This window comes from Corvus brachyrhynchos, unplaced genomic scaffold (genome assembly GCF_000691975.1).
Source record: "Corvus brachyrhynchos isolate BGI_N302 unplaced genomic scaffold, ASM69197v1 scaffold209, whole genome shotgun sequence".
NCBI classification, from domain to species: Eukaryota; Metazoa; Chordata; class Aves; order Passeriformes; family Corvidae; genus Corvus; species Corvus brachyrhynchos.
The window spans coordinates 668812-679097 of record NW_008246056.1 but is presented as its reverse complement, the minus strand read 5'-3'; the positions used below and the strand labels follow the sequence as shown (position 1 = coordinate 679097).

General features: G+C 39.2%; 2 long non-coding RNA genes across 6 annotated transcripts in view; one reads left to right on the top strand and one right to left on the bottom strand.

Moving 5' to 3' along the window:
* Positions 1-10279, bottom strand: part of LOC108449526 — a 20146-nt gene extending 9867 nt beyond the window's left edge. For all 4 annotated transcript variants that reach the window (XR_001865692.1, XR_001865691.1, XR_001865693.1 and 1 more), the window contains exons 1-2: positions 7692-10279; positions 5021-5096 (exon numbers count right to left, since the gene is read on the bottom strand). This is a non-coding gene — a long non-coding RNA (uncharacterized LOC108449526). The remainder of the gene's footprint in view (positions 1-5020; positions 5097-7691) is intronic.
* LOC108449527 overlaps positions 5091-10286 on the top strand; it is a 12911-nt gene continuing 7715 nt past the window's right edge. For both annotated transcript variants that reach the window (XR_001865695.1, XR_001865696.1), the window contains exons 1-2: positions 5091-6456; positions 6574-6630. This is a non-coding gene — a long non-coding RNA (uncharacterized LOC108449527). The remainder of the gene's footprint in view (positions 6457-6573; positions 6631-10286) is intronic.

Here is a 10286-nt window from a genome sequence, read left to right as displayed (position 1 = left end):
AAGGAATTCGGAAGGAAGGAAGGAAGGAATTCGGAAGGAAGGAATTCGGAAGGAAGGAAGGAAGGAAGGAAGGAAGGAAGGAAGGAAGGAAGGAAGGAAGGAATTCGGAAGGAAGGAATGAATTCGGAAGGAATTCGGAAGGAAGGAATTCGGAAGGAAGGAAGGAATTCGGAAGGAATTCGGAAGGAAGGAATTCGGAAGGAAGGAATTCGGAAGGAAGGAATTCGGAAGGAAGGAAGGAATTCGGAAGGAAGGAATTTGGAAGGAAGGAAGGAATTCGGAAGGAAGGAAGGAATTCGGAAGGAAGGAATTCGGAAGGAAGGAAGGAAGGAATTCGGAAGGAAGGAAGGAAGGAATTCGGAAGGAAGGAATTCGGAAGGAAGGAAGGAAGGAAGGAAGGAAGGAAGGAATTCGGAAGGGTGAGTCTGCTGTCCTGTACATTTTTGCTCTGCGAGCAGCCCTCAGTGACTGGCCAACACCTGATGATCTGCCCAGCAACATGACCCCAGCAGCCTGCCAGCACTTGGTGATTTAGTCCAGCAGCAGCACTGAAAACTTTCTTTCTCCATTGGTGAATGGATCAGCACAGATGTGTGACCTCACCAGGCTTAACGCAGTCAACAAAATACTTCTGGTGCACATACAGTTGTTTATCAAGCCATGCAAACATGCAGTGCTGCTATCACCTCAAAGCAGCAGAGTTAATTTTAACATACGCTGAGGTTTCCTGGAAGTCAAGGGAAACCAAGTTCCAATTGAAATTTGGCCGTAAGTGTAAATGTCTGCCAAACTATGGCCTGTATACATGACCTGATGCCTCATTTCTGTTTTCTGGTTTACAAATGTTAAAAAAATTCTTCAGTTGTGAAACTACCCAAACTCTCTTGCAACATGAATAGGACCTTTGTTTCCTCAGATGTAATAGTAAATATTGCAAAGAAAATACATGAGTTGTGAGTAGGTGACCACATAGACCTTTTCAGGGTTAAAAAAGATGAGTTTTCTGTGCTTACAATTAACCTTATCATCATTAATTCCCATCATTAATTATTGCTGCAAATGAGCAGCTTCCTAGAGAAGAATGAGACCCAAATTACTGTTGGAGCTGAAGGAATGGTGGGTGCAGCTCACCCTCTCCAGCCTGAGACCTGGATGGACACCAAGCAGCTAACACTGTCCCACTGATCACAAAGCCCACAGGGAGTCCAGACAAACTGCTCTTTATCCTACAAAACTGGCTGGAGCTTGAGAAGGAGCTGGGACAATGAGGAGGATGATATAGACAAGAGTCATGAACACAAGCAAACCCTGCTCCCATGGTTCCAACACTCCACTACAAATATATCTATTAACTACCAGTGGTGGTCTGATGGGAGCATATCGAACCAATATTTAAGAAAAAAAAAATTCAATCACTCACCAAGCTGGTGAATCCTATTGGTATCATATGTAGGGGTTTAAACACATTTTGAAGGAAGTGATAATTGATAGGTGGATAAATGGGAGAAGAGATTAAAATGCATTGATGACTTGAAAAGACTAGATCATGCTAGAAATCATTTTATTCAATATAAATGGAGACAAACATGCTTTCAGCATAATATTGGGAAAAAACAGCATTTGGTATAAAGCAAGCCTTCATGAAAGTGTTAAGTAATGCTTGTAAACTATGTCACATTGGACATAGCGTGCATTCAATACACAATGGTGATAAGGAACACCATTTAGGAACATATAATATAGATAATCAGGAAAAAAATAGATCAGTGAGTAAGGCTGACCATTATCGCTCTTCCTGCTTACACTCTCAAGTCTTTCAAACACATTTTTGAGTATGATAAGCTTTATAGTTACACTTCATAGCTAAATTGTGATTGAAGTGTGTGATATATACGAAGGTGCATGTGATGGGACTCCATAAGCCTGTGAAAAATACGGGCCCAGGTAAGTTGAGGCCTGCAGAGAGAGAACACCTGAGAAGTTAGAGTACGGCCCAGGAAATGGGTGAAGGATATGAAAGAGAAGTGGAGAATGTTCTTTGTAAAGCAACTGGAAAGGGAATTCGAACACAAAAGAAATGGGATGATGTAGGCCTAAGAAGATACTCAGCAGCAAGGACATCACATCCAACTCAAGTGCTCCAGTATATTATCACCACTGCCTAGTTATTAGCGTGGCAGTTCAAAGTGAGTTGTCACTAAACCAAACCAAACCTACACTCAGCTGCTGTCTTCTGTGTAAGGGGGAGGGGGTGTTACATCCTTTGGTAAGAACAACATGAGTTGTGGTTTGCACAGCATACCCCAAATTCAGACAGATGAAGTAAAAACTGAAAGCAAATTCCTTCCAGCCCTAAGAGATTCAGTGTAGGAACATACATTTACCCATTTTTCTGGACAGCTGTGCCCAGAGTTCCTCCTCCTACATCCTTTCTGAAACCTCCAAAATGCCAGAAACTGATGCAGATTTGGTGCATTGTAGTCCTTCTCATGAACAATGCTCTCCCATCTGGTTACCTGATTTTGTAGGTGATAACCTAATGACTGCCACTGGTACTTCCTGGGATTACACGGTTGGGTTTTTCCACAATGCTTCTATCAAGTCATGCCCTTCTTCTGAGAAAAAGAGTTCTAGATTTAGGTTAAACCATCATGATACAAATGAACAATTACCCCCAGCACGGCTCTGTGGGTTGAATAGGCTGAATTGAGATGTGTTTTCTTCATGAAAGTGTACCACTGCAGTAAGAGCAGTCCACTGATCTCTTTAGGAAGAATTAATTAGACAGAAAAGAGATACTGAAAGAACCTGAGCTAAATGGCCAAAAATAGAAAAAAAAATGCCCAGAGGGGGCTGGGGAAGTGAAGTAGCTAAAAGAAAAGAAAGTAACAATGAGTTAACCAAGGGGAGAAAGTATATGATGCATTATTTTATACATCATCATTGAAAAAGTATGTCAATATCAGCAGATTCCTGGCTGGATCTGTGGCAACCCTGCAGATCCATCCTTCCAGCCGATGGCGAGGGAGCTGCAGCCAGCTTTGTTTCACTCACCAGGCAAGGAGCGGCATCGTGGGGCCCTTGTTAAAGTCCTAGAGTGGTTTAAGCAGCTTAAACTGCTTTATAAGCTTAAAGTATCTAAGTCTTCAAAGCTGCTTAAAGCTATTTAAGCCGCTTAAGACACTTTAGTCTGTTGGCGTGTGCAGTGGGGCTGTACCAACACGCTGGCCTGCAAACCAAAGAGTCCACCTTCAGATTTACAGGTCCCAGCAATGGAATCGTCTCACTGGGGCTGCCCTGAGCAAGCTCAGCTCAGCTGAGTTCTCTTCTCTTGGGTCATAGAATCATAGAAGAGCTTGGTTTGGAACAGACCTTTAAAGGTCATCTACCCCAACCCCCATTGTCTAATTGTCCCTCCCTGTGCTTTGCGATTAAGCCTGTCCTTGACACCTGACATGTTTGTCCCAGGGTCCTTGAAATTCTGCAAGTGTTGATCCAAGGGTAGGGTGTCTAATGATTTACCTGATGCAAGCCAGATTTATTATGTCAGTATTTACCCATTTGCACAGCAAAATTCACAAGCTCCAGTGTTTTTTTCATGAGAGAAAATTCTTGTGCAGCATGAAATAATTTTTCTGGTGTCTAAACGTTATGTATAGTTTTAAAAAAACAAAAGAACCAGTGGATATTCACTGAAGTATAGCCTATAAACACCAAACCTAAAAATATTTCTGAATTTCTGGGATGTCATAACCCTGATCCTATCTTTGAGGATCATCTTTTTACTAGACTAAAATAACAATGGTGACTGCAAACACTTCCAGTTCACAGTCGTATTTTGGTCAACACTACAGTCCACTCTGATGAGCACAGGTTCCTCTAGAAAACATTTTTGAGCCAGTTCTTTTCATACTTATTAGTGACTAGAATTTTTCAGAAGTTTTATATGGGTTTGAATTTCTAGCAAAGAGTATATTTTCTGGAAAAAACCCTTAGTTTTAAGTAATTTTTAAAAAATAGAAAAATAAATGGGTTTGCTCAGTTTTCCTTTGTGAGTATGATTTTAAAGAGATTTATTTTGAGCTAACACAAAAAATATCGTATTGCAGAATGCTATTTTACTTGCACAGTAATTCTGGTTGGCATTTTCTTGTGTATACGAGGAGACTGTGCTCCCCTAGCTAAGATATATATATATATAGATAGATAGATAGATAGATATTTATATGGTACACCATGACTGCAACATTTTGGGTTTTGAATGTTGAAATGTTCAGTTGTAATTCAAGCCCTCAAAACCTTCCAACCTTTTCAAAACACTTGCATTTTTTCTCATTCCCATTCTTCTGATTTTCCAAAATAGAAAAACATCCTAGAATTTTGAATAAAAAGAATTACTAAAACAGAGAATTTCTCACAGGTTGAGAAGTCTGCATTTGTTAGTTTTACTGACATCTGTATTTGTGCCGTTGTTTTGCAGACCCACTGGCATGAAAACAAGATTTTGTCCTTTTCCATTGGCAAAGATGATTTGATCTGTGTTTATTCTGGATATGTTTGTTTAATTCCTTATCTGAGCACTATCATAAATGATTAGGTCATTACTGCCCTGGGAAAAGAACTAGTTTAATAATTAACTTGTGCTTGGAAAGCTCTTCAACAGCTTAGAAAAAGACAGTAGGTTGCACATGAATCATGGAAATATAGATTTGGATGGGATCTCAAGGGGTTATGTAATTTCTTATTCCTCAATATTTTTAATCAAAGCTGTACCAAGCCTTCCTGAGGTAAAACAAACCAAAAATCCCACAACACAAAATCAAAGGAAAGATGTTTAAAAAAAAAACAAAACCAGAGAACAACTGTTCAATATTCCATAACAGCAACTGACTATGCCCAAAACCACACATGGAATTTTCAAGTGCTTTCTTAGTGAAAATATGTTACGGATTACCCTGTAATAATTTGTATGCTCTGTCCCAGTTCCAGTGATCTCAGCCACCTGCTACAAAATACGCACCTGGTCCATCTCCTAACTTCAAAGAAAGTCCACAACTGTCTTGATAAGTTGAGATGACAGTCCTTCTGATTTGTATCTAAAATCAATAATGGCAAGTATTATACAACCTTCTTGGGTAATATATTCCAGCAATAATCTTTTCTTCTAGTTAGAATGTGTTACTGTAATGCTTATTGTAGTACAGCTGAAAAAGGTTTCCTTGACATTCTGTGTGTCATTAGGGGGCATGAAAAAACATAACACTACCCTCTTTGTAATAGCCTTTTATGTACTCAAAGACTGTTGAACACCATATAACCTTTTTTTTTTTAAAGATTAAAACAAAACTAGAACTTGCAACCTTGCTTTATGGATCCAATTTTCCAATCTTCATCCTTGTTGATCTCTGGATTGCTTCCAGCTGATCTACATCTTTCTGAAATTATGGTGCCTCAGAGTAAAACAGTATTTTAGCTGAGGCCTCACCAGTGCCAAGAAGAGCATGCTAATTATCCCATCTAACATACACTGTTTTGAGCAGACAATTCAAGAAAATCTAGAATTACATTTATCTCTTTTCCTCAGCAGTATCACACTGTTGGCTCGTTCATGGCCCTCATTAATCATTAGATCTTTATCTGCAGTGGCATTTTGTGGTTACGCTTTTGATTTCATCCTCCCAAATGTAGCCCTCTGCGATTGCCTTTGTTCAAATTTTTCATGTTGGATTTCACAACCTATCAGGACATTTTTGAATTCTAATTCTGTCCTTGAGCACATTTTGCAAATCTTTACATGTTGTCACCTACCAAGCTTATAATGATTTCAAATTCTGTCATCTAAGTCTATATTGAAATGTTAACAGATGTGTATCCATTAGGAGCTGTGCAAGACATCTCCAAGTGCAGCTACCACCAGCCAGGTATTAGGTTTACTTTTGACAGTGGATTGAATTAGGGGTGATTTCAAATGGAACAGCTTTCCCCAGTTCATTTATGAGCATACAGGACGATGTCAAAGCCTTACTCAGGTCAAGATACATCTTGGGTCTTACATACAGTCATTTGAAGTGCTTTTCCTTATCTATTGGACCAGTTGCCTTATTCAAGAAGGAAATTAGATTAGTTTGACAAATTCGTGTTGGACGCTTCTTATCACCTTCTTCTCATGGCGTGTATGAATTTACTTCTCAATAATTTGTCTCATTATCTTTCTCGGTATTGACGTTAGGCAGAGTACTCTGTAATTCCCTAGGTTCTTCCTTTCCCATTTTTAAAAGCAGGAGCAGTTATAACCCTGCAAACAGCCAACAACTTCTTAAGGGTGTTGAAATCTAAGCTTGCTGAGAATGCCAAATTTAAGAAACAAAAACCTTACTGAATTTTTTTTTCTTTTCCTTTTTTAAAACCCAGGTGCCACAATGGGAAGAATTAATGAAGAGCAAGGCTTTAAACCAAGTGGGTGTTTGGTTTAAAATAGTTTGTTTAAAATTATTCAAAATGTATATTGTAATGTCAGATTTCTGATAATTACCAAATATTGTAGGTATGATGCTGACTGTATTTCCATCTTAGGCTACATAGTTGCTGTAGGCCCTGGTGACTTATCCACTCTTTCAGGAACTCTCAGAGGTAAGTCAAGAGGCCAGTGGGTATTAAGTGAATTTCAGCAAGCACTAGAGGCTTGCGTACGTCTGACTTACTCAAACATTCTTTTACTTTTTTCCCCTACTCTGGCATATGTCATTCTGTTAAAAAAATAGCATTGTTAAATACCTATCATTAATGTTTATGTGTATGTGAAGAAAGTAGCAAAATTAATAAACATTTCCCTCAACTCTGGGTACCTGTTATTTGTGCCTCTGCCCTTCTCTTCCTCTAACTTCATGGTATTTAAGAACCTCTCTTTCTTCCATTTTATGCTCCAGGAAAGTTGTAAGTCATTTTGTGACTGATTCTTTCTAGTTTTATCCCTAGATGTTTATGCCACTGCTTTATTACCCATCATCTTATATGCCCTTGATTTCACTCTTTGTAGGATTTCCTTTTTGATATTCAAGTCACTGGAGAATTCCTGATACAGATATACTGGTCTCTTACTACTTATCTGTCTTCCATGTCAGGATGGTTTGCTGGTGCACCTACAGCATGGTTTCGCTTACTCACAGGTTTATTTTCCTTATAATTTCTTCATATGGGACAGTTCCTAGCAGAGCTTTCAATTGCTATGGTAAACAGTGGTCAGGTTCTTTTATTAACTTCATTTAAAAACAAAACAAAACCAGTGTGTTTCATCTGACAGTTTTCACATGAAAAAAAAAAAATAGGTTTAAAATAGGTAATATGTGGCTCTAAGCAACTTAATTATATCCCATTTTAAAAAATTACTTTGCCAATGAAGAAAAGGCGTGTCAGGATTTCAGCACAATGATTTATGATTCTGTCATAATGACAGATGTTCTTCATGCATCTCTAACATTGTAATCTGGAATCACTGTGCCTTTTTTTCATGTTTGCTGGTAAAAAGAAATGCACTATTAAAATACATTGTTATTTGTCTTCAAGGCTTTGTCCTGTATTAGCTTGGGAATCTGATTTGGTTTTGAGACGAGTTCTATAGTAAAACCACTGTAGTAGTGATAGTGTACCACAAAAGCAGCGCTGCAGTTTGGGCCCCCTTTCTGGGCACTTACCAGGCTGATACACTCAAATCCAGGGAGGATCTGGCATGCTGCTGTGCTCCTCTGAGCCTTGGCAGACTTCAGCCAGGGTATCCAGCTTTTTGGTTCATCCTGCAGACTGACATTCCTGATCTTAAGCACCCCTTGCCTGCATTCAGGATTTATTACCCATACCCCTTGACTGCTGAGAGGCAGAATTTGAGCCTAGTGGGAGAGAGAATCAGTGAAGCATGAACAGAGAAAGGCATTAGCTCACAGAGGAATAAAAGTGACAAACGGTACCAAAAAGGAGCTTCTTTCTGCCACTCCCTGCCTCACACACTTCAGTTCGATAATCCTCCATCTCTACCCCTTTCTTAGGTAGAATTTTTCTTGGATCCCATGTTTCTGCTTAGTGGACTGCTGAGAGAAACTGAAGGGCCATGACTTTAGCTCAATAAAATAGTGGAGTGACAGAGACACAGGAATATCTGTACACATATTTTTTGAAGATTTGATGTTGCAGTGAAATTACAGTAAAGTTCTCTACCAGTCCATCTTAGGTATTGTGCTTCTTCACAGCATGGCCACACTGGTGACAGCTTGTGGGATAAATATAACTGAGGTTCAGAACTTCTGCAAACCATATCTCGTCTTGCTGCAACAGCTTCTATGGGTTTCTTATTGTGAGGGCATTGCTCTCAGTCCAGATCTCTGCTACAGTTATGTTTATTGGTTAGTCTTGCTCAGCTCAGAATTCTCAGGAGATGGTGCACAGAACCATCTTCCACAAAACAAAGAAGTTACAGGAAAACCCCTTTTGCCAGATGTGACTTTATAGCCTATCTTCACTAGGAAAAAATGTGTGATCAGCTATAAATTCACCCTTAAAAATGTAGTGAAATATTACATCAAAAAATACTCATTAACAGTGAACTGTCTTGGTGCCATTTTTATGAGCTTTTCTATATGATAGGCTAGGAGAAGAATCAAATACAGAGAATAGTTCTGCACTGAGGAGCAAAAGGTGTTAATTCATCTTTCAGATCTCTACTTTTCACAAATGAGATAACAAACAGGTGCAATCATCAATAGGCAATCCAAATCCTGCATTTGAGACTGCCTTCATGATCATTACTGACGGAAGATGATGTTGCTATATTCTGGGGGTTCCTGAAAGCTGCATCACATATTAAACTAATCCAAGTCTCCCCTGCTAGTTTTACTGCATGAGTTATAGTAGGATGCATGATAAGAAAAAGGAGATCTACTGTAGAAGATGTCTGAAGCCTTCACGAAGATGAAATTTCTTTATCAAAGGGCATAGTTCGGACAGGGTCCCAACAGAAACAAAGTGAACTGTGTGTGCTAAGGGATGCTGAGATTCAGGCTAGTCTGGGAGATAGGCAGGCACAAGAGTGGATCTCCACTGCTGCTGAAAACCCCTGACCCTCGTCTCAACCAGCTCCACAGCTTCCAGATCACAGCTGATGGACAGGACACAGGTGCAGGGCAAGAGCAGGGAAGTCTGTTCCCAGCCACAACTGCTCATCTGGCCGTGGTTTGAGAGACCTAACCACAAGCTAAACTTAGCAGTACTAGTACATGAAAGAAAATTACTCCCATGAAAGCTACAAAAGGGCTTATTTTCAAGATGCTATGGCCTATCAGTGTCAGTTCTGCAGAGCTTCAGACACTGCTAAGTTGAAGCCTTAAACTGTATTCTTTAGCGTTTAGGGAACCTACAAAAGTTAACCTTTAATCAAAGGACATGCAGATAATTCACCATTATGGCGTAAATACAGAAATCAATTTTCACAGATGGTTACTATTTCCTTCCTTCCTCAGGGCTGCAGATCTTTCAATTCATTTGGTCTTAAAAAAAAATAGCATATGGCATTGCTCAAAGATTTATACTTACGAAATCAATACATTTGTCAGCTACTACACGAACTTATTTGGGGTTGAAATATTTACAACATGGCAGAAAAGCAAAGTATGAATGCAGTTCTTTGTATTGTTGCAAAGCTGTCCTGTTAACAAAATGTTCTTTTTCATTTTCTCCATTTTGCAGAAAGCCAGAAACCATAAGCTGTAATCATATTATTTCTTTTTAATCATGTGCCTTTTCAACCCTTAAGGAAAATAAATAATAATAATAATAATAATCTTGCTCATGGTCATGAAGAGACATATTCATGCACTTACATGCACAGCCATTCTGTTAACTTAGTAATTCAGTTCACAGCAATAGGGTAGTTTTGAAGCAAATACCCACACTGTACCCATTTGTCACATATTAACTGGTTTCTCAAAGTGATATTGATGTGCACAAAGCAGATTCCTGTTGCATGAAACCAGAACTCTACAGCATTCCAACACTCAGTGGAGTAATTGGTCCTAAATCCTCATGTGCACTTTCCATGACAAGAACCTCCCCTATGTAGTTAAGGTACATGCATTCCCCAAAGCTGTCAGACCCTGAAGAGTGGCCTCAGAGCATGAAGGAGGTTGCATAGTCAGGTACTGCATGTATCTTCCTATTTGTTGCCAACTTCCTATCCTCAATCAATTTAGCAGTGTCTATCCATCCTGCTTTATCCTCAGTCATCCGTATTTTAGATCTGA